At 42.4% G+C, this 25,352-nt stretch overlaps 1 long non-coding RNA gene across 2 annotated transcripts; it reads right to left on the reverse strand.

The window, feature by feature from the left end:
- Positions 1–293: 293 nt before the first annotated feature.
- Positions 294–25,352, reverse strand: LOC136011179 (uncharacterized). 2 transcript variants are annotated; one of them, XR_010611265.1, is made up of 4 exons: positions 25,218–25,350; positions 24,463–24,728; positions 1,396–1,526; positions 294–1,032 (listed from the first exon to the last, which is right to left on the reverse strand). It is a non-coding gene; the product is annotated as an uncharacterized LOC136011179 (long non-coding RNA). The 2 variants fall into 2 exon arrangements; XR_010611264.1 differs by lacking the exon at positions 294–1,032 and having other exon boundaries at positions 1,149–1,526; positions 25,218–25,352.

Below are 25,352 nucleotides of genomic sequence, written 5' to 3' on the forward strand. Positions count from 1 at the left end.
CAGCATGCACAGACGGTCTGCACCACATACCATGAGGGAGCAGAGCGTACAGACACTTGGGCCCTGGTGGCACCTGGTCTCCCAGGGGGATGATGGCTGGGGGCTGGAGAGGGCAGGCAGCCTGAGTGCTTGCCAGCAGCTCTGAGGAGGCAGAAACTCACCCTTCCTGGACTTATTTGGAAGAGCCCAGCATGCACATGAATTTTTAATGCTGGCTGGCAAAGGACACCATCAGCTCCCCTATCACATTTCCCTCCCAAACCATCCTCGCTTCCAGTAAGGAGGACAGGAGCCCCGTGCTGCAGGCATAAAGGGAGAACCTGGCCCAGCCCCACAGCCAGGCCTTGGGGGCAAAAGGTGCGCAGGAAGCCCTCAGGATCTGCACCCCAACCTGGGGCAGCCATGGAGTCTTATGTCCTGGGTTTGGGGCTTGCAGGCCTCCTGGGGTTGGGGGGACGACAGGACAAGGATGAGGCAAAGCATCTGAGCTGGGCTTGAAGGACAAGATTGTAGCAATGGAGTCTCAAATTAAGATGGAAAAATCAATTAGCAGCCTCTCTTCAATGAGTTGGAGGTGGTGGGGTGTTTTAGCACATTTCTATTTGTCCCCCAGCCTTTCATGTGTGGTTGGAAACTGCAGTCAGAGCTGCTCTCAGTTCCTATCCGTAGCTTAGAAGCAACCCTTGGGCCAAGGGGTCAGGCAGAACAGAGGGGAGGAAGAGCTGGGGGGTGAATAGTAATTAATAAAATTAATTGCCTTTAGTCTATTGCTAGGCGAAGAGCGCCATCTCGTGTAGGAAACCATCGTGTAGTACAGGACAAAGATTTAGCCGCACACACCCGCAACCCACTGCTCCGGGAAAGGGAAGGGGTGGTGCTGGGGAGAGGGAGCTCGGCCACGCACTGATGTTCAGCACCGTCATATGTTTCCTTGTTAAAATCTTGTTTCTTTAAAAGATGCTTCATTTAGGGAAAGGGGAGCGCTGTACCTGCAGTCATCAGGGCCTTCGTGAAAGTAGTTGCTGTGGGGAACTAGAGAAAGAAACACATCAGAAAATATATAATTTCCTCATAAAGCACATAATCAAGCAGTCATAGTTCACCAATATCAATCCAGGCTTTTCAGGGTTATGTTTTAAACTCACTGCTCTTTATTCAGATTCGAGGACCTCCTATAAGCTTTGGCCTCCATGCAGAAAACAGGAACTGGGTTAAGTACTCAAATAACAGTTTAAAGAGAGATGATAACCAAGCAACACACAAGTGCTTCATACCAGATTAGTATACAGTTATAATATGGTTTTAATTTGAAACGGAGGTAGCCCTCAGTCCCCAAGAACATCAAGATGACCTGCGTGCAATGGCAGGATGCAGGGCATTAGATGTTCTTCTTACAGTGCGAATGATTCCTCCCCATGGTCCCTGGGGCTCAAAGCCCCAGTCCCCAAGGTATGCGACTCCTGAAGAATTTCAGCATCCAATAACTTCAGCAGTAACTTTTCACTTCAATAATTGCCAAGACCAACCTGGAAGCATCACAAGAAAAACAGCAGAATACATGTAAGAAAACCAAACCCCAAATACCCTTGGGCTTGTATATACTTGTAGAGGAAGAAAAGGTGCTTGGCATTCATGCTGGCTGTGCTACTGGCATTCCTTAACCCTCTTTCTTTCCTGACCAAGGAAAGCAGAGGGAGGGCAAGAGACCAGCAGGGACCTCCAACAGGTATCAGTCACAAGATGGTTCCCAAATGTAATTGTTTCATTTTTGTCCCACAGTGGTAACACGTGCATCAGAAGAAGGATGTAGCTTTCCCCAGAGACGTTTTTAAAGCCCAGCTAAATGCTCTTTTTTTTCACTGGAACTTGCAATTTCATGTTTCTGCCCCAGTAGCAGCACTTTTGTATTGGAGTAGTTTTGCAGCCTTAGGTGCCAGAAGTGCAGAGAAAACTCAAAGCATACTGCAAATTAGGCATAATTACATATATACTATGAATTAAAACAATGGCTAAGATCTTATTATCACCACCATGTACTGACAGGCTCTCCAGTCTTCACCGATACATTACTAGATCCCAAGTACAGACACTGCCTATGACACTCGTTCTCTTTTGGCAGAGTTTTACTTAAAAGAAATGAAAGCTCTGGAGCAGAGGACAGCAGGATAGCAGCAGCAGGTCCCAACCTGCTTTCTCTTCCATGCAACCTTGGGTTTAAGTATATGAGCAGTCTCGCATGTGATTATTATTAATACCCCATCTGGCTTTGATTGCTTGGGAGTCATAGCAGAGGAAACATAATCATCAACTTTGGATTTGATTGAGGGCTATCTCTATATGTATAATATGTACATGCCACTAAGAACAGGTATTAAATTGAATCCATGAACTGACAGCCACAGCAAGTCACCAAGGAGAGTTGCCAATTTTACCTCCAACAAGGGCTGCAACTTCAAGGTCATCTGGAGAAGCCCAAATAAGAGTTACCTGCAGAGCAAGCACTTTGCAAAGCCTGTAAAATTGCAGCCTCCCCTTTGTCTCTGCAACAGCCAAAGTCCTCTTCATCATTCATTTTGAAGCCTTGGGTGGGATGGTTTAGTGTGAGGTGTCCCTGCCCATGGCAGGGGAGTTGGAACTAGATGATCTTGAGGTCCTTTCCAACCCTAACTATTCTATGATTCTGTGATTCATCAGCCCTTCCAGGAACACACCTGGTATGGTATCTGGGCTTAGCCTAAAGCAATTTTGGTTTCATCTAAAGATGAGCAACTTTCAAAAACCACAGAGATAAAACATAGCCTTGCAACAAAGCAACAGCAAGAAGAATTAAGGTGCTAAGTAGGACCAGACACCTTAATTGACTTTGACCCTCTTAAGTCTTCCAGGAATCCCATATATATAAAAAAAACAGGCAGGGAACAAGGCAGCTCCTAACTGGAAACCTTTCAGGGCAAGTGGGGTTGAACACATCCAGTGACCCTGTAGTAATGAGAGTATTCAGTGTTATCCCACCTTATTCCTAGGGAGAAAAGGTTATGCACCTGCTCCACCTTTCCTGCAAATTCACCAGGCAGCTGCAGAAAATAACAACACAGCCAGTCCAATTTATTCTTGGTAGTCCCATTTATGCTGGATAGCCCATTACTAATATTTTGCTTTTAAGATAAGGACAGTTGCAGCTATTTCCAGTGGTAAGAATGGGGGACTAGGGGAAACTGGTTGCTTCTACAAGAGCTGGTAAAGAGTTTTACAACCACCTTACTATTGGCTCCTTTTATTAGCACTCTTTTAAAAATGCAGCCAGCCAAATGAAATCCAACCAGTGATACCCCAAGGGATTACAGTTTATCTAAACAAAGAGCATGATAGCATCTAAGAAAGGGTAATGTTTGGCCAGATACGCCAGTCCCAGAGCATCTTGAAGGAGTGCACCCCTCCATTTCCAATTACTAATTCCCAGCTGTGGGTGAACATCCACAACAACTTTCCGTGTGCAAAGGAGGCAAAATGCAATATGCTACTGGAAGTCACTCCCTTGGCTTTGGCCAGCACTACCAGAGCATATTTTCTTGGCTCCCAGCAGCTTTTCTGTTATGAAGCACTACAGAAAACAGTTTAGAGAAAGTAGATATGTAAAATATGCCATCAAACCCAGGAAGGCTCAGCACCTTCATTTCTCACTAAAGCTCCTTCTAATAACGGCAGATAACTTCGCAAGCCTGAAGCACACAGACATTACTCAGACTGGGACTCTAATTATCCCACTGGAAGCCGTGCCAGCTATCCCTTAGTGTAACTTTAACAGAGTATCAAAGGTGGTGCTGGACTTATAAAAATCAGTACCCTGGCTTTTATTCTGCCTTTACAGCCCTCACCCATTTCTCTTTTAAGTTCACTTTTGCAAGCAAAGAGCCTCTCTAGGGTAGACTTGAGGTCACAGCACTGTGTTTTGGAGGAGCTGTATGAAGTCAGCAATTCCCCCATGTTAAAAAAAAAGGAGGGGGGGATTAAGAAAATAAAAAGCAGTATTTATAATCTATGTAAATAGTGACAAAGGTCTAAGATTTCTTCCCCCCTTGCCCTCAATATCGGCTAAGATTTTGTGGCAGCTTCCTATGAGATGCAGCTGTCTAATGGACCAGGTGACACAGATGGAGCACTAGGTAGGACTTCCCAACATTTAAAGGGGTTTACACTTGCACTTATAGAGGGATGGGATTAATAAAGGCAATAGCTAAGGAATGTATCAAAGGTATTTTTGTTTTAAAGGGCAGCAGATATTTCATATATGTTTATTTAGAGGGGGGATTTTTCAGACATATGGGTGCAGTGCAAGAGGAGATGTGGCAACATGTTCTACAGGTACAGGGCCCCAAGTCCCAGGTGTGGTGGCCCTCAATGGCTATCAGTCACATCATCTCCCCTCCCTTACTTGTTCACACGGCTGTGTTCTCCCTTCACCTTTATTTGGTAAATCATCCCTTGGGAATAGATATGATGCCAAAAGCAGGGTGGTACCAGATCAAGTGCTAATTGAATTCAGATGGAGTCCAGGCACTCTTTGTCTTCTTCCAGATTTTAATTGTTTTTCTCATCATGCACAAGATAATTTGTTATGGGAGGGCGTTTTAAGATTACAAAGAGGAAAGATTAATTTTGTGCTCTTTCCATCTTCAGTGAATGTCATTTCAGTCCCTATTTCACCAGGTAATTTAATAAACTGTGTCACCTCCTCAGTGTCTAATTTACTAACAGCTATGAGGCCTTTTCACCACACAGTAACTTCCCAAATGGGAAGCAGAAAGCATCCAAACAGTTGTGGGGCTTTTTGCACATAAAAATGCAAAAGATATTTATATTTAAACAAACCAACAAAAATACCCAGTCTTCCCAATCCCTCAGCAGCCGATGTTAGAGTGACCTGCATGCTGAGGTCTTCACAGAGCTTCTTAAGTTTTTCTTGCTGCCTGGCACCTTCAAAAAGTGCCTTTGATTTGGCTTTGGGCAAAGAGCAGTGTGTGAGGATGTATATGCTGCGTGTCTTAGAGCTGTAAACCCTGTATCTACCAAAGCATGCAGTAGCATACCTCCTTCGCATCACAGAAAGCATCTGTGCTGCTCAAGCATTTCAATAGACCTGGACTGGATTTACCCACCTTGCTGTTAATTACAGCCCATCAAAATATCCAGCAAAATGACTCTGCAGACACTGAGTTGAAGAAAACTATTCTGATTAGGATTTTGGCTTACAAAATTGCATTAGGTCACAGAAATACAGAGATGTCCTACGTTAAGTATTTTTCTTGCAGTGATAAGCTGGAAGAATTTCCTTGTATTCTTCTCTTCTTGCTTTTAGGCACTTTTTCTCATTATTGCTTATGACTTACTGCTCTGTATACAGACCCATAAATTTAATTTCTTCTGTATTATTATAAATTAAAATCATCAGCAGAATGACACGAGGAGGATGTCACTTTCATTAAGGAAAAATAGAAAGCAGAAAATATTTGAGTACATCAGTATCAACACATACATGTTCTTATCGCCGAGTTCTCACCATGACTGCTCAACAGCACCAGAGGTTAGCAGGGGAAAATTAAAAAGTCTCAAGCAACTCTAAGGATAGTGAGGATTTCATTCTACTTTTATCCAATGTGATCCCACAGGCCCTATGTGGGTTTTGCCATGTTATTAAATAAATAATACTAACTCGCCTCTCTGTAGGCATTTGCATGATTGCTGATGCTCTCAGACATGCTCCCTTTCATTCTTCAGGCAGCCGTGACATATGGCTGTCTCATCTCCCCGTCCTTCACCGTCCCACTGCAACCTAATACATTTCTGTCAGTGAATAGACTGTAAGGAGCACTTTTCTTCTTAATATTGAGAAGGGAAAAAAAAATAAATTAAACTTCACACGTGAGACCACTTTGGGCTACAGAAATAGAGCACTGAAATTTAGAGGATCTGAATGTCTATGCCTGAATTCCTGCTGGTTTGTTGGGATGTTTTTCCCCTCTATACTATCCCAAAAAAGTTTCTCCTCTCTGCATTTGTGGTCCTTAAGACTGTACCTTCACTCACATTCTGCATGTGGTAATTTCTGCAAGATGTTGAACACTCAAAAATTTGTCATAATTCAATTTAAAAAAGTAAATTTCTGCCAGATTTGTATCAATCCCTTTCCTTTTTTATCATCTTCCATCACTCGATCTTATTACAAATTTAGGTGCAGGCTTTTCTGAACTGAATTCTGAAAACTCATCCTCCAGAGCATTTTAGTTCTTCTGCAACCCTCACCTGGAATGGCAGTAGGTACATCTGAAACACTCCCCAATTTCTTCAAAGACAGAAGGAAGAAACCAGACCAGTATATCTTGGAAAACACTAAAAGACCATGCACAGGAGGAGGAATAGTGCCTGTTGATGAATATTGTCCAAGACACATGCAAAACAGCACATTTATAACTCAAATCTTGGCAAAGCCAGAGCCAGCACACACAAGGGGCTACCACATGGGAAGCAAAGGAGAACAACTTCAGGAGTTGCAGGAATTCAAGCTGAAGAATACACGTTTTTCAGCTATGAGACCTATCACATTTTTCTGCTGTGAGGCCCATCACAGCACTTTCTCATTCTTTCAAAACCACAGGAATGAAAGAGCCTTCACGATCACTTGCTTCTCTGAAAAAGAGAGTAATACTCCAAAAAAATGAGCTGCCATACTTGTTAGTTATATTTCCCCAGCATGAGCAACATAGACAGCCTACATATAGCACTGCTGCTGTGAAATGGGGTTCTGGCACATAGGAAATGTTTAATCCCAAATATTAAATCCCAATGATTCATTCTTCTGAAACAGAGGGGAAAAGATACACAGCAAGAAGAGTTAAGTTCCTGGTAAAATATCTGCTCCAAGGTTCCTAATGGGAAACGACACAACTGACCAAAGTCTTCCGGCTTCCTGCAGCATAGTACTATGTCAAGCAATGACTATGCCCTTCATTTCTCTTGAACCAGCTAGAGGGTTCCCAGAGGAGCACTGAGCCACTTCCATTTTTTGCAGAAAAACCACAGTTCCAGATCTCAAATATTTCCATCTTCTTTTGTTGCGCTGTGGTGCTCTCAAGATGAGCAAAATATTCCTATTTGCTTCTAGGCAAGAGCCTTTCATTGCCCAACCTTCACCATGAAAATATTGACTAGTTTTCATTTTATCTCTTTTCTGAAGGACTGTCAATTCAGACTAGAAAATATTTAAGTTCTGTATGCTTGGGACTTAAAGGTCAATTAAACAATAGGTCATAAATTACAGCAGTCAGAGGCTTCTCTGTTTGCCACCATGTGCATGACCAAACATTGTCTGAAGGTCCACCTAACACTCCTAAACCATTTTGTTACTCCCACTAGTATTTCACCCAAGAGACATGGACTCTCCTGAAGGTTTTATCAGCTTTCCAGGAAAGTTGTCACAGGCACCCAGCCTTACAACTACACCACGTTTACTGTCCCTGGCCCAAACCCACTCCCAGCATGGTCAACATTACAGGCACACCAGAATGCACGTGGCTGTGTCCTGGCAAGTCAGGGCATCTCTGTCTCAAGAATGGGTATACCTCACCACTTTTTGTGGGGAATAAAAACACCATCTTATTTATTTCCACATCAGACTGGGAGAAATTAGAGATCAGGACCTAAGAGCAGCCAATTGATGTGGGGAAGAGATTGGAGGTCTGGAAGAGGATGTCCCTTACATGGCCAAATCTGTTACTACCTAATGGCAGTGCTGATACTACTAACATTGCCTAGATTTGAGAAAAAGCAAAACAAGCAGCTTGTTGAGAAACTAGGGACTTTTCAGCACTGTATGGCATGAGGTGGACAAGACATGAGCTGCAATGCAAAAGGCACAGAAGAGGTTTCCACCCAAGCCCATAGGACACAGAGCAGAGCTCTGCTCCAAAGCCCATTCTTCTCCCTTGCGGTTGACAAGGTGTATCACAGTCCTTGCATTAACAGCTTCATTTTATAAAGCACTAAGACCAAATTTAACATTTCCCAGTATGCTGCAGTCACAGAACAGAGCACTTTCATCTTTTCTGCTCTGTGTTCTGTATCATACCTAATGGCATCAGTGCTAAAGGGCAGCATCCAGCAGCATAACACAGCTGCTGACAGCCACCTGGCCAACCACAGATACATTAAACCACTAACAGTCTATTTGGAGACTGAAACCATTTCTGTAAAACGCTCAGCATCTCATCTGCAACAAATCTAAAAAGCTTTCTGCTCCTTACAAGCATGTTCAAGTGCAAAAACAAGTGTGCTCAGCGTGACAACTGGTGGTTATCTTGGGAAGATGACACCAGGCCTGACTGCAAAAGGCTGCTCTTCCTGAGCTCCCTCCATGTTTATATTTGATCAGCTAGAAATACCAGGCTGCACTATGGCTGGGGGTATTTGTGGACGTCTGCTTCAAGGTATAATCCATCTTTTCCTTCCTGAGGCCTGCTAATCTCTTGCCTAGCACTGCAGATGATGACTCAAATGTAAACAGAGAAAAGAAACTTACTTGATATGTCAAAAAAAAAGCTTTTTAAAATTAGGAAGGTGACAAAGCAGTTGTAAAATGATCGTTTCCTGGTTTGCTGTAAAGAGAACACTCAGCAGCAGTAAAAACGAGTGTGAGCTGATGCTGTGCCAAGAAACAGGTCTATGGGTCCTTTACATAAATTGACCATGTTGGACGAGGTTTTGAGCTACCTACTTTAGGGGAAGGTGTCCCTGTCCACGGCAGGGGTGTGAAACCAGATGGTTTTAAGGTCCCTCCCAACCCAAACCATTCGGTGATTCTATGATTCAAGCAATGGCTGTAGGAGAAGCAATGACCTCAAAGCACAGCTTTGAAGTCCATGTTTATTTTCCTACAAATGACTCTTGCATTGTTCTATTCTGACTCAAAAAAAACCCATCAACAGTTGCTTTCATGAAGCAGCAACATGTGCAGTCACTCTGGCTTGGCATCACCCGCATTGCCAAGCAATCCCACCAAGCTCAAACTGGAGGCACGGGGGTGGAGGTTTTCAGCCTGACCATGCTTCCAGCAGAGCCAATGCCACAGCTACAGCAGGTTGCTCAGGGCAGGGTCTTGTTACATCAGGGCAGTCCCTGAGGGTGGGGATCCCCCACCCCACAGGGCCCCGTCCCAGGTATGCTCTTCCAGGAGACTTTTCATTAATGAGGCTATTTTTAGGGTCCAGAAACAGGTCTCATTCCTTATTTTGCTACTGCAGCTCAAACCCTGGACAATGCTGTCATTAACTCCATTACTTATTATTGTTACTATTCTCTTGAACCTGCTTTGTTAGGACACCATATAAAATTAAACTACTTGACAGACACACTGAGAATACTGACTTGGAGACTGGCTAGCACCCTATCACATCCCTGTCGTGCTGGCTTGTGAAGCCTTTTAACTTGTACATCTTTATATCAATACTCAGGGGTTGAGATTAACTGTTTAGTTTCTTTTCTTTCAGGAAAGCTCACATTCTCAGAGAACGCCCTGTCACTTCCTAGTCTTTGCCTGGATTTCCACAGCATTTGAACAATAATACTGTAATTTCCCAGCAGAGCTGTTAATGTCAATCTCTGCCTGTGAGAAATTAATACACTGAATATCAATGTTCCTTTCCGCTTCAGTTTTGCAGTTATTTTTACCTTGTTTCCCTTAAGGACCCCAGGATTTCTAAATAAACTTTCATTTTAAAATCCCAAGTAACTGTACACTCAGCTTCTATGCCCTTTGCTTTTGGAAGCTACTGACCACAGAAGCCATCAAGGAAGAAAGAGCCTTAGCTACCTGCAAAGTCTTTCAACACGAATTTTCTTCAGATCTTCCTCAGAAATGGGCTTTTCTTTCTTTGTGATTAAATATTCTTGGCTAAGAAATGACACCATGCACTGCTCACCACAAGTGTTCATACTGTTGGGGAGGGGAGAAATAATTAAAAGCCCCACAGATCTGCAAAGGCACGGTGAATTGCACAACCTACAGTTTGTCAACTCTGACTTTAGCAGCAAAGTGAAAAAACTCGGGTAGAGCTGGTCAAACAAATTAACGACGATTCATCTCACTGGGTACAAATGGCTCAGGGATACACTGCAACTGGGGAATTGGTTGGGTTTTGATTATTTTTTAATCTCAGACATTTGCAGCAGAAAAATGAGAAGAGTTATTGATGCTACTGAAATTACTACTGAAACTTCTTACCTATAGTGAGAGTAAATAGTTGTCATAAACTCTTCAGGAGAAAAGTTTGAGGGGTTATTTTGGGTTTTGTTTTGCTTGGTTTTTTGTTTGCTTGGAGTTTTGTTTGTTTGGTGGGTTGGATATTTCTAACCTGAAGTCCAATGCTGTATTTATTACCTTTTTATACTATCTGTTCAAGATGAAAACACAAGTTCAGCAACAGGTACCTAACACCAAGAGAGTATCTGTGGTATAGACCAGCTTAGTGCAGTGAGCAAAACCAACAAAACCAGATGCCTTTTTTTAAATCTAAATGAATATTTTTCCTCTGGTCAATTTGTTCTTCATTTGAGCATTTTATGCATCACCTGCTTCCCATATTAGAGCCTGAAAACAGCTAGATAAGCACGCTTTGCTCCCATGAACCAACGTATTCATCAGCTAAGAGGCAACTCTGTGTTTTTCAAAGTAAAAGGACAGGAGCGAATTGCTAGTCAGTTACTGTTTACCATCCAGATGAAGCTGTGTTTACGCATATGTTAAGATAAAAATACCAAGGTGATTGAATCAATTGTATTATTTTAGAAATCTTATTTTTCCCCTGTTTCCAAGCTCAGTCCCATAGGAAAAACAGCCTCTTGCCAGTACCAAAGCTTGGTGCACCCAGCTGAACCCAGCCCTGTAGGCACCAGAAAAGCTTGGGGCAAATCAGCTGGCAAAATATTTTACAGCCAGCCTTCAGTGACTGCTCAAGGATAGGTATAAAACCTCTTCATTCTCCTCTCAGCTGAAGTCAGGACCTGTTAAAAGCAATTTCCAAGATCCACAAAGCAGACTTCAAACTGCCTTCAGGTTTTTGGCAGACATTTATCCTATTGAAACTGGACTCATCACATGAAAAATTATTTGGTTTTCCTACATCATTGTAAGTTCTATCACATATCAGCTTGAGTCATGGGAAACAACGCTGAACCTACTCTTGAAGATACAAGATGCTGAGCTATACTCTGCATCTATCTTAAAAAACAAAATGAAATTCCTTTTCCCACTGAAACTTCCTTCTAGTCATAAAAGTGTTTGGCAGAAGAGACTTGTTGCCCACATGCAAGACTGCCATTACATTAATTCTGCTAACACTGCGGTCACACAAGGAAGGGATACGCCACTCTAAGTGGTACCTGCACTAAAGAAGTCCTTGGCTTAGTCAGGATTTTTGGGTTGATGTTCATTATACCTTTCTGCAGAGGAATTTCCAGATCTAAATCACATGAAGAGATGAATTTTAAATGTCTAGTACAGACTCATGTTATCCGGAAGTCATTTACATGCAGTTGAAAATCTTCCAACGCCTAAAATACCCTAATTTTAGTTAAAAATAGAAGTGTGTTTACATTGTGCCAAAGAGTTTACATGATCACAGTCTTACCAGCACCTCTACACTCACATTACTGACATTTAGTGTTTAACATGCTCTCTCTCTGCTGCATCTCCGGAAAACCATGATCTTTGCAGGATTTTGTTTTACAGCTGACTTGCGCTGTATGATGGACGTAGTGAATTCAACTCATGCAGTAATGGGTTTAGAGCAGGAGTGTAACTTTTGATCTGAGAAGAATGTGGCCATCAGCATCCCACATCCAAGCCATGAGGGTCCTGTTCACACGTCCATTTTGTTAATCCCCATCCAGCAGCAGGACACTGAGCACGCTTTCTGCCCCCTCAGAACTTATAAAACTTGAAAGACAAGGTTAGCTGACAAGAGAGAAAGATACACACAAATTGCTGAATACATCAGACAACAAAAAGTCAGTCAAATCACAGCATCCTGGGAGATTTGATGGTGCAGCCTGTAAGCTTTAAAAAACCAGCCACTGCTTCTGATGTCTAGCTTGTTTCAAAGCCAAGAGATGCTGCACAGCTCCTGGATGAAAAAGTAATAAGCACTGCTGACAGTGGACAAGATTGCTTGTCTCTAGCTTTTAATTTTTAACCCCAATCCTTCTCAAATAAAATCCTTCCAGAGAATAACTCCATCTAAGGCTAAGTGGAAAACATCCAGCCTAAGTCTGGAGAGTTTATACACAGCTAAAAGTGGGTCATTTCAGAAGAGTGAGCAGTAGCCTTACCTAGCACAGCCCATTACAGCCTGGTAACCACTAATGCTTTGTTGCGTGCATTTCCTATTTCCAAAATTAATATAAGGATTCCCCCCCCCCCCCCGGATTAAAGTCTCCATAAGACCTGATTGGAGCCAACATAGTGGTAAATGCAGCATGGCCTGACTATTCAGTCAGGGATAAGAACTGAAACAAAGCTTCAATACTGATAAATAACAGGTAGAGTTATTAAATACCTTGAATACTTTTCCAGTTTTATTATTTAGGACATTCCTAGAAGACCACTTTTAGAAACCCAGGGAACATTCTGCAATTTCAAGATAAACACATTTATTTTCTGTGCTCTCTTATATATACGCTTTGTATTCAACAGCATAAAAGTTTCATCCGATATAAAAGAAATGAGCCTGCTTACATATAAAAAAGAAAAAGTGTTATTCCTGGAATATAATTACTTGCTGATTCCAGAAAAGGTAATAAAAAAGGGTTTGTTGAACAAGAGGAATGAAGAGCCAGACCCAAAGGGAAATACATTCCCTTTGCAAAGCTTGAAGTGCCCAGAAGAAAAAAGAACACCAGTGCCAAAAAACAGAGGTCTAACTTGTGGCAATGCTGAACCCCAGAAAATTAGCAGTTTCTAAGGACTTTCAAGGAGCCATTATCCCAGTGACTCCACTAAATTCTTACAAGATTAATACTTCCTAAAAAACCTGAACTTTTAGACACATTAGACCGATCTCAGATTATGATAAATGTACACGATGTATTTCCATTTACACTGAAAAGGTCTTCAAAAGTTGTCAGGTGTGTTAGGAAAAAAATAAGATCCTACCCTTCCTCATCATTTTTACAATTACTAAATGAATAAAAATACAGAAATTTGTTCCCACAACTGTGTTAAATATGGTTTTAGAATAGCATTGTTTTCTAATATTCTGATAGGATTTCTGCACTAGCATCTTTCTCTAGAAAGTTTCAGTAACTGTGGGGTATTTACGAGGATGGTGCATTAGTGCCTGTAAAAAAGGTAATAGTAAAAACCAGATAGAATATCTTCAGTTCTTTCATGGATAGAAAGTGTGCTGCCTGCTCCTGCCTCTTACTGCCAGTGGTAGAAGTGCGAGTTAACTTGTCTAGGTGTTAAGAAGATATTCCATAGGAAAATGCAGGTGAATTTAATCACAAAACAGAAATTTAGGTCCGGCCATCTGTCCGTAACAAGGAGCACAAGCAGACGGTATTTACCCCTTTGCACTCACTTTCTCACCTGCCAGAAGTGACAGTGATATTAACAAGACAAAAAAAAAAACAACAAAAAACCCAAACTAAACTGATTCTGAGCACATGACAAAAATGAAACCATGGCACTTGAGCTCTGACTTCATGGCCATTATCAGCTCAGAGCTGATGGTCTCCTTCCAGATCCACAAGTCAGTCTGTTGTTCTTCCTCGACTGGTGATGGTGCAGTAACAGAGCAGTAAAATCTTTAAAGATAGCATTCATTTGCCAGAAATCAGGTTTTCCAGTCTTTCAAAACACCTCACTAAGGTTTCCTGCTTGACATACAGAAACATTCCATTAAAAATATTAAATTAGGCCATCACAACATGCCATAACGGGCTTGGAACTAGATGGCAGGGGGATTGGACCTAAATGGTCTTAAGGTCCTTTACAACCCTAACTCTTCTATGATTCTATGAAGACCTTCTTGACAAGGTGAAAAAAAGGAAAAAGGGGGGGGGGGACGGGACGGGGGAGAAAAATATGATCATCCAGTGTTGACTAAAACTTATTAACCCTTTTCAAAAAGATATTTTAAAGAAATGTTATGTTTGTATTTTGAAACAGTCCCAACAGTTAAGTCAACCCCAAAAGAATTTCAGGTTTCTTCGTTTCACAAGGCGGGGAAAGGTTGGAACAAAAAACAAAATAAAAGCCAAAACAAACAAACAAACAAACCCCCACAAAACCAAACCACAGACAAACAAAAAATAAACCACAACTATTCCAGTTGACCCAAAAGTACGCTTTTTTGCTTGCTGGCTGAACCAGAAAGCAGTTTTCCATACAGCTCTGTCCTCAAGGGCAAGGTATTGCAAGTGGAAGCAAGCTGAATTCTTTTGATGATGAGTAAAGCAGAAGAGTGGCTAGCACACTGCTGGCTGCCTTGGCTCTATGCTAATATCCTATAAAAACCTACATGCATCACCCAGAGCAGCAGCAAACCCTAGGACACTTCAGGATGAAATCAGTGGAGTTGGTCCCAACCACACTTTAAACATAAAGTTGTTCTGCTTATTGCAGCAAGTGGCCATAGAACTTGGGTGCTCAAGAACCTTTGAAGCAGAGATGTGCTGGAAAATAGTCAGAGCTAGGGTGAACTTTTCTTGCTGCTGATCCAGAAAGGGTCTAACAATTTATGGGCTAGTCCACGTCTATTTAGATTAATCAGCTTTTTTGGTAACTCCATAGGAAATCAAAATGTAGATCTAGAAGGCACCTCTGGAAGGGGTCTCCAGAGCTTCCCAACCTAGTTAAAGGCCCAGGTTTCACTCCATCTATTCATGAAAAGCCTCAGTATAGTCCAGACAGTCCCAGAGATGGTCCAGGTACCCTTGTCTTTACAGGGGCTCAGAGGCTGAGCCCCATGGCCCAATTCAGTATCTCAATGAAAACTGAGAACCATTTATTCCTAGACTACCCTGCGCGATATCAGAAGATGTCCACGGGAAGTGGCAGTGAGAGATTCCATGACTGCTTTCAGCAATCCACTGCGGTACTACGCAGGAGAAATTGTGTGATCTACAGCAGAGAGACTGAGATAAGACAACAATAAGAGACTTATTTTCCACATTTACCAGGGACAGGATATTTTGCTACTCTGTATGTATTGGAACATGTTGGGGATTTGGAGTCTTCAGCTACCTCCCATTTGTCCAGAAATTCTTATTCTCCCATCTCTTTTTATTTTTCTTTTGTTTCATAGAATAAAGTATATTTAAAAAAAATATCTCTTACAAGTATGTACTCCTAAACTTTAGGCTAATACTTATTTGTATGACTGCATCAGCTACTGTTGATATTTATGTTGAACAGAGCATCACCACACACATATCCACCTACACTCTGTTGAAAGAGCTGTGCAAGCAATCCTTCAGGTAACATGGTACCCATCATCCTCCCTGTGAAACACAGCACCCCTGCTCCAAACCCCAGTGCTTTAGCAGCAGGAAATCTCTAGCAAGGACAGAGAATCGGCCAATAGTCAGTGCTTTGATCCATTTGTGATTTTTTTACATCAGAATTGATTCATGAAGACCACAAATTGGACAAAACCTTGAGTTTGCTCTGAACAGCAGCTGGCTCCTGTCATCTCCAGAGGTCCCTTTGCGTGCTATTGCCTCTCAACTCAAAATCTTGGGTAGAGGTCTGCCCAGTTCCGGGTGGTGGCAGTGATGCCTCATCCCCTCCCAAAATATCAGGGATATTTTGGTTGCTTTCTAGAGCAGCTGATTTAAGCCTTTTTTATTATTATTTTTTTATTTTTTGTAAACTGCGAAAATGTATGGTCCCAGGGAGAATATTTGTTTACAACTCAGAATTTTTGCTTACATTGGTCAGTTCCATGGTATCTAAACGTTTTTTTCCCCAGACATACAAATTAGTACTTAAAATACCCAGAACACACCATTCCTAACCAATGCCCAGGGCTATATATTCTCTCAAATTTGTAATTTGTTACTGAACAATAGAAAGACTTCAGCAATTTCCAGCTGCAAAAAGTTTTGTGAGAAGTTTGGCTGCTTCTAAAGCAGAAAAAATAAAGGCAGCACATTACCTAAACGTTGTTAACAAAGTTTGCCAGGAAGGGTGGACATCTCCTTTTCAACAGCACTTTCCAACAGTGCAAAGCTATCTGGTGCTGCCTGATAAGCCAGTTTTCCATTGGAAAAATTATGGTTTGCCAAAGCTGCAACTTTCTCAAAGAAATGTCAAAAATTCATTTTTTTGAATGGCATTGACGTGCCATTTCTTGACTCCAGGGTGCTGTCTCTGCTCACAATGAGAACGGCCAGAAGTGAAGCGGCCAGGAAAGCTTATAAGGTGAATGTAATTTATTTTTTTTCTAGCAAGACCATACCTACCTTGGGGTCCTGCATTATTCCCCTCCACTGCATGCATCTGAAAGGATGGTAAGTGCGACAGTGGAGCAAGGAGCCTGCACTATCCAAAACCACTGCAAAAAGAAGGGTTCTCCAACGCTGCGTATGCCAGGGCTTCTCTCTGTTTTACTCCTGCATTGCTCTACCCTCTTTCTCCAGCTGAATGCTCCTGCTCATAGGAGCCTGCAACATTTATCACCAGCAGATGAATATTTGTCAGGGCCAGAAGTGTTATATGAAAAAAACATTGCTGAAAAGCACCTTCTGCTAGAGAGAAGCCAAGTTTTCTATTAACAAGTGCATTTAGGGTGTATGGGTCCAGACCTATACATTACACCTCACCAAATTCACCAGCCTCAGAGCCCTGCATGAAAAAAAACCCCAAACTGCAAAATATTTCTTGAATCCCCACAGTTTTGTCCCATTTGCTGATTGCAGCTCTTAAGATTAAACTGTTGTTTTCTATTTACAGTGAAGTTGAAGCAGAGCTAACCTTGATCCCTGTTTCTTGGTCACAGAATTGTAGACGCTGGAGCGATGTTGTCAGTTTTTACTTTAAAGAAACACCATTCCTCTAGGCATGGAAACATTTGACGGTTTAAGCTTGGCCACAGCTGAAAAGGATTTGTTTAAAACACCACTTCAAACTGAATACATTTCCCATACATTATTATGCAGGGCAGCTGTGGCAAGGATGCTGGCAAGCTATCAGCTGGTAGAGCTCATTTTAAATAGCAAAGCAAACTGCAACACCCCAAAAGCTAACAGGGTCATTTAAAGAAATAATAAAATTAAATAAATGCTTCAAAGGACAGAAAATACACCTATGTTGAAGTGACACAGGCCTGCTTAAGCTACTCAGATTAGTCTATTTTTCCATTCTATTATATTAAATATTTACTCTGTTAGTGGTTAGTAGTCACACATCCAAAAATAAACACCACTGCCTTGCATCACAGACCCTGTTTTGTTCAGCTTTGGCCTAACACGGACGACCAGGCCAGCCACCCACCTGAACACAGGGACAGCTTGGCAGCCTTGCTGAACAACGCTGCAATTTTGCTGGCTGGATCCAAACCCAGGCCCTCAGGGAAGTTCACATTTAGACCAGGTGGAGGGGCCAAGCCTCATGATTTGGACCTGAATTACTTTTTGTAAGCTCCAGAAGAAGAAACAACCTTTTCTGCTTCTGACCCAGGCTCCGAGGTCTCAACAAGCCGTGTCTATACCAGCCTCTGCCATGAGGACCCTATGCCTTCAGGCTCAAAACCATCCGTCATCAAAACCAATGTACCAGAAAACAGACCACCTGACAAACCATTAAGTGAAAAAAAAGAAAGGGGAAAAATAAAAGAACAAGACTTTGAGAAATATTTTAAGAAATACGTATCTTGACCAGCACTAATTCTGGTTCTTGGCACTTTGAGGCTCTTGGACCACATGGAAGTATCTAAGTCTCCGCCATTGAGATGTCCATATTTACTGGGGCAATACGGTCAGAGTAACACTTAATAAACAGTTTGCCATCTCTCCAATTTGTATAGACAAGTAATTTTTTCCTGTACCTACAGAGCCTGAGAAACTGATGAGCAGTGTGCAGCTCCAGGCTTTGCTTTCACAGTAATACTCACCATCTACTTGTTATTTCTCATATCTTTCAGGTCACAGGAACCTTTTTTTTCCTTCATCTTACAGTTCTTCTCATAGCCATTTTTACCTCTTTCATCCCTAAGGGGATTCAGTACAGGCTGTTGACACGCAGCAAGGGACAGACCACACAGGCCTGATTTATTCCATTGGCACCTCTGCCTTAGCAAGAGCAGCTGACGTTAACCCTGATTCTTTTTTCCCTGCCACAAGAAAGGTCAGAAAGACAGAAGAGGGAAAGGTGGCAACAGGCTCTTCATGCAAGGAAGTTCATCCTATCTTGTCCCATGCAAGGCTGGCTGCAATCACACTGCAGAAACCCCACAATAAATTTGCCAAAGTATAGATGTGCGGTTTCAGCTGCTGGTTCTGCAGTTGGTTTTTTTCTTGTGCACCAGATGCACTTTTCAGGTAGTCCCAGAGAGGAAAAACCAAGCTAAAAGGCTGATCCCAAACACTTGCAAAACTGCAAACCAGCAGCACAATGGCAGTGCCAGTGCAAAGATGACTCAATTTCCCCATTTCACATTTACTTCCCTATCTCACTGGCTGCTTAATGGACCAGTGTCTACCTTGGTGTTTGGATTAGGCTTACCCCTAGTTTGACAGACGTTATCAAATACATACCCAATCAAATACTTTTGCCCTTTCTACAGAGAAATATCTGGGCCACACTCACCCATCCTGGTACAACGTGCTGTGAGGTTAAATGATGCTTCCCACTGTTTATTCTTCCCCTCACTCCATAATTTGAACAGGACATTTTTCTTTACTTATATTTCACAATGAATGAATAAACCAGTGACTTAAAAAGCCAAAGTCGTTACATCAAATCCTAGCGAAGCTGTGATTTCGTTCTTGAATTGCTGATAACAGTTCTGTACCTGGTTTATAAACTTTTTGTACTTCATGCCTTAATGATATCAGGATGTCCCAAGTGATTTTCTGCAATACCACAATGTAATAAGGCACACTTTACTTCAATGTACTACTGAAACACTTTACAGAAGAAAGTTTGCATATTAGAAAGGTACAATGAGTCATGGAAATATGACTATCACTTAAAGAGTGAATTGGGAAATATTCTGTATGCCTGCATTTGCCAGGCTGACACAGGAGTTATGAAATGGTCTTTGAAGAAAAACAGAAGTGGAAAAAAGCAAAAGTCACATGGAAGAAGACATGAACCCAAACTCTTTGCTCTTGATTCCCCAGGTGGCAAAAGCTCAGAAGCAGCAAAAGGCTCAACCTAGTGGTTAGGTCTGGCTCACAAGTGCCAACTTTGTTTGCATTATGAAAAATTACAGAATCACAGAATGGTTTGGAGTGCAAGGGGCCTTAAAGATCCCACACCCTGTCATGGGCAGGAACATCTTCCGATAGACCAGGTTTCTCAAAGCCCTGTCCAACCCGGTGTTGAACACTTTCAGGGATGGGGCATTCACTGAGCAACCTATGCCAGGGTCTCACTACTCTCATAGTGAAGAATTTCTTCCCAATATCAAATCAGAACCTGCCCTTTTTGAGTTTCAAGCCATAACTATTTTTTGCGTATCACTTCACAGCCTTGTAAAAAGTCCCTCTGCATCAATCTTGTAGGCTTCCTTTAGGCACTGAATGCTGTTTTAAGGTCTCCTGGAGCCTTCTCTTCTGCAAGCTGAACAAGCCCAGCTCCCTCAGCCTGGCTTTCCAGGAGAGGTCTCCAATGGTCTGATAATCTATTCCTCTGTATGTCACCCAAGATACCTGTCATTGCTTCTACCCTCTGTTGGCTTTCTTTTTCTGCTGGTGTTTGTCCAGGGGCTCTTTGTTCATTCACAGACCTCCTGGTATTCTTGCCTGACTTCATCTTTGTTGGGATGCACTGCTCCTGAGCTTAGAGGAGGTGATCCTTGACTATTAAATCAGCTTTCTTGGTCCCTTCATCTCATTTTACTCTACTAAGCAGATCTCTCAAGAAGCCAAAGCCTGCTCTCCTGAATTCCAGGGTAAAAAGCTTGCTGTAGACCCTTCTCACCAACCTAAGGATCTCAAACTCCACTATTTCATGGTCACTACAGCCAAGGCTGCCCTCAAGCTTCATGTTTCCCTCCAGCCCCTCCTCGCTGATGAGAAAAACGTCCAGCATAGCACCTATCCTCGTTGGCTTTTCTATCACTTGGAGAAGGAAGTTACCATCAACACATTCCAGGAACGTCCTGGATTGCCAGTGCACTACTTCGGTGTCCCTCCAACACATATCAGGGTGGTTGAAGTCCCCCATGAGGACCAGAGCTTGTGAACACGAGGCTGCACCTTTTTGTCTATAGAGGGCGTCATCCGCTCGATCTGCCTGGTCCGGTGACCTGTAGCAGACCCCCACTGTAATGTCGATTCTCCCTGCCCTTTTATCCTGACCCATGAACTATCAGTCGGCTCCTCATCCATCAGCAGGGCTCCATGCACTCCAGCTGGTCACTGTCACAGGGGGTGACACTGCCTCCTCACCCCTCCTGTCTGTCCATCCTGTATACTTCCATTCCAGTGCTCCAGTCATAAGCCATCCCACCACATATCCCTGATGCCAATAAGATCATAACCCTGCAGGAGGCTCATTTTCCTCCTTGGTCTCCCAGCAGAAGAAAAGTCTCCAAGGTCCACCAATGCCTTTTTAAAGTTGTACTTATATATAAAAGCAGAGTAGCTCCAAGCCTCATTCCCCCACATCTCTCCTACCTAGACTTGCCTAGTATTTTGTGCAAATTATTACCATTTCTCTTACCAATGCCCTTATATCCTAAGATCAATACCACTTTTCTGACCTCCTCTATTTTATGTGCATAGTTCAATATTTGCTCCCTCCAAAAAAACAGAACAGTGCCATTGTTCCCATCTTCTTCACGTGTGCCACAGGGAGATTTTCCTTTCACCACCAGCTTTCCCTTATCAGGTTGGATTTTTTGATTGATGTCAATACTGCCAAACCATCAGCTCCCAGCTAATTCCTGACAGTTTGTGCATGAAGGAGATGTACTCCACATTTACATGCAGGCTCACAGGAGGACCAGGAGATAGCTGCAATGTTTAATGACAAGTCTCTCACTCCAAACAGGACAAAACCCTAATTCAATAACATATTATTTGTCCCTAGAAATGTCTTTTTCCTTAGGATGGTTTATAATCACATGGATAAAATTTTGCTTTCTGTTCTCCTCTCTTGGGCACACCAACAAACCACATTTATTTGCTTTGTAACATTTGGCAATGGCTGTTTCAAGGTACGCTGTATCACTTGGGTGGTTTCCCCTTGTTTGAACCTACAGCCCATGAGGAAGCTACCAGGTTCCTGAAGTTACACCTGTATTAGAGCCCAAGCACCACAGTCCATGTGCTGTTGAATAGCTTTATTTCCACCACTGCTTCAGGATCTGTATAGAGCTGCAAAAAGCCCTTTTTTCCTGTAATAAAAATAGGTTATGTTCTGTAGGTATCCATGCAGGCTGCAGCATGTTAAGTTCATGCAACCTTGTGCAGAGTGTCCTTCCAAAACAAATAGACAAATAACTGTGAGTCCTGTCTTTTCCATCTCACTTACTTGTCCTGAAACAAAACAAAAAACCAAACACAACAACCAAAAAGAGAAAGGAAACTTTTCTCCTGCACACACATAAACCACAAAAAGGTGCTGCAAAATAAGCACATCTGGCCTTTGAGTTTGCTTGTTTGTTTTGTAAGATTTGGTTTCAGATGTGACACAGTTTTAAGTATGTTATTTTAATGATTAGTAAAAGCATTAGAAGGCTTCCTGTCAGTGATTTATACAGTAAATCCAATTATTACTTTTCATTTATATTTAATGTAAATCATTACTATTGGAACATCCTATTACTTTAGAACGTACTTAAAGATGTAATAAGAAACTGGTTGGGAAGGCAGAGCTTAGAGAAAGCCATTTCCACAACAGATAATTTTAATGTCTGCTTACTGTGGGAGGAAGAAGGGAAATATTACCAAAAATTAAAACCCAAATTTTAACCATATTCGCACTCCCATGCTATGAAAATATTCGCCCAGGTATTAATATTCATTGTCCCAGCTCTTATTTTCCCTGTGAAGCACATATTCAGAAGTCTTATTTTCAAATTAATCTCCTTTCCTTCCATTTTTTGACAGCCATGACCACTGAGAATGACAAACTGGGCACCTGCTATGCTTTCGTACGAAGGACAACTTACCCATGACATTTTGCAGAAATTGCTTTTTTAACCTCTATTACATAAACCTGAAAACCTGCAGCATCAGGGTTTGCCTTCATTGCCTCCTACTTAAGACGGACATTTTATGGAAAGAAATTAATAGCTACTTTTTACTACCTAACATATTAGGCCCATGATAACCTGTCTTTTTCCAAACCTCGAGTAAAGCTCATAGTATCAAGAAACTGAATGAAGAGAAAAAGAGGGATGAGGGGGAGGAAGTCATGGAGCAGGTTGGGAAATTTTCAGTATAAGGTGTAATCTAACTTTTAATTAACATCCCAAGCACTTGGGTCTAAGGACCTCTTTTGAAGAATTATATGCCAAAGGGAAAGACACGCCAGCAGGTTACAGAATTAAAACATGCTTCTCGTAACAAGGAGACAAAAACATTTTCACAAGTGGCATTGCCACCAGCTCCTGGTTTAAAACGCTTTTTGGCAATTCCTTCATGACACAAATTTCAGAAACCTGTATTGGCAGACAAATTAGGAATGAGCACATGTCACGGGCTTGATGGAACACAGTTACCTGCGCTCACATACAGGACTCAGCTCCTGTATGTGCATTATGATTATTCAGACTGACATTATACCAGGGAACAAGGGTGGTATTACAAAACTACTTTTGTACTTTTCCCCTTGTGATCCCGATCGGTAGCACTTGCAGAAAACCCATGAGACTGCAGATGTCATAAACACAGCAGGCTCAAGCACCACGCTACAGAAGACATTAGATTTGCAAGCAGGGGAATAAGAAAACATTTATGGACAAGCATAGTGTCAATATTTGATCAATATCCAAACATTAGCCTTACACAAACACATCATATCAAACTATTATAAGCCAAAGGAGTATTTATGACCACAGACACAGAAAATGTTTATAATTTATTTTATTTTCTTTGGCAGTGTCAGGACATGTGCCAGTGTCAAATCACTGCTGCTTCTCTGTGGCATGATCAAATGCTAAACATCTCAGCCACAATAAGGGACAAGTGGCAACACGAGAGGCTAGAGACTTCCCAGCCAGAGGAATGGGGAGTGCAGAAACTCCATTACTAAAAACGTTTTAAAAGAGTTTGATTTGCACCTGATGTCAGTTTGGAATTGGGACCAAACGGTTTATATATAAATATACATATACACAGACTATTTGCTCTAATATGGGTCCTTCGCAGCCTAGAAGCAATTCTTTCACAGGGTATGCTGCAGGCTGCTGAACCATAGGGTTGTTTTTTGAAACCCTTAGGACTTGATTTGTTTGCAGTAATAGACCACAGTAACATTACAGTATGCAGATTTATTCTGGGGAAAGGGACCAAAGGTTTCTACAGCTATGACAAGCTTTAATGGTGTTCAACACAACCTGTAACTCATGGCTCTCAGTATACACTCACATACATAACCTTCCCTAATAATACCTATGTGTCCTACTGGATCTACAGCCCACTTGAGAAAATTCAAAGTCCTTTTGACAACAGCACATTTCTTCCCCCATTTCCAGCTGACCATCCCCCTGCAGTGGGCATACTACTAACCAGGGGCTACTGTACTCAGGTGTCTCTGGAGCACAGCACGATCAGTCTAACCCAGGTGTCCCCATCAAGCAGAGCAAACAGAGCACTTGAGAGATGCTTTCAACACTACCAAGCAAGGGAAGGGTGTTGGTAGCACAGACACATCTACATTACAGCTGAGCTATTAACATTGAATCTCATCACTATTTTAATGTTTTTTCAGGGTTTGAGAAGGCAGATCTTCTTATATCACAGATCACAGCTCCACCCAACAAAAGCTGAGGCCTTATGTTTCTTAAAGCCCAGCCTCCCAGCAAAGGTCTGCACACAGTTTACTGGGTTATGTGAAAAATAAAGGAAACAAGGACCTGACAAAGCAGCCTCCAACACCATCCACATCTCCAAATGCGGGGATGCACAAAGGCTCCTTCACCACTCCAGCACTCAAAGCCACATCAGTCTTTTGGTAAGCACATCTGTATCCATAGATCTCCACCCTCCCCCCCAAAATTCCTGATCACATCTTACCTTGGCAGAGCCTCTGCTTTCCTTCCCACTGCATGGCAGACATCCCCATACGAGTGCCTCCATGTCAAAGCAGATGTGTCCTTATGCTGGGTCCAGCCTTTTATCTTCTCACCACTTGGCAGCCAGTTCTCCCACACCTGCTGCAGTTTTCTCTCCAGTGAGGGCTTGCTTGGTCTTACCTGTAGCTCAGCTCCTATGGGCCCAGTTCCACTGACCCCAGGGCTTCCTGCAGATCCAGCCCAGCTGCATAGCCTTGGTTAAAACACCTGAGAAAACCATCATGGAGAGTCACATGAGCTAAGGAAGATACAGAGATGGTTGGGATGGATGGTGGCTGAGATGGATCCACTCCCAGCTCGAGGATTCAGAGAAAGAAGCTCCAGTAAAGAAAGCTAAGGGGACTGGAAGCATGATTGAGGTTCCCTTCCCAGGCATGATGGAGGTCAACCCTCTCCACCTGGCTAACGACAGGCCAGGAGGTGAACTCTGCTCAGGTGTCCACTGGGGGGTGGTGAACACTGCTTGGCATAGAAGCTCCCAAGTCTCAGCTAACCAGCACATGCATTAACTAGTAAATACTTGCTCTGTACTTTTTAACCTATTTCTATCTTTCTTGCTAGGTCTCTTTTTGCACCATATAAGCTGCCCAAGTCAAGTAACCCACTCATGTGACTTTGGGGCAACATGGATTCTAGCAACATCTACCTACTGTAGCATGTCAAGCCATTTCTAATGGATGTGAACAATGTCCCTACCACTGGTGGTTTCTGAAATCATGTCCTCCTGAGTTCCCATCTCCTTTCTCTCCTGAGCTTCCTCAGCAAAACTCAAAGAAAGCCCAATGCTAAATTAAAATCTTCCCTACTTCAAAACCTGAGGAAGCAGAGACC

Source organism: Lathamus discolor, chromosome 3 (assembly GCF_037157495.1).
Source record: "Lathamus discolor isolate bLatDis1 chromosome 3, bLatDis1.hap1, whole genome shotgun sequence".
Lineage (NCBI taxonomy): Eukaryota > Metazoa > Chordata > Aves > Psittaciformes > Psittacidae > Lathamus > Lathamus discolor.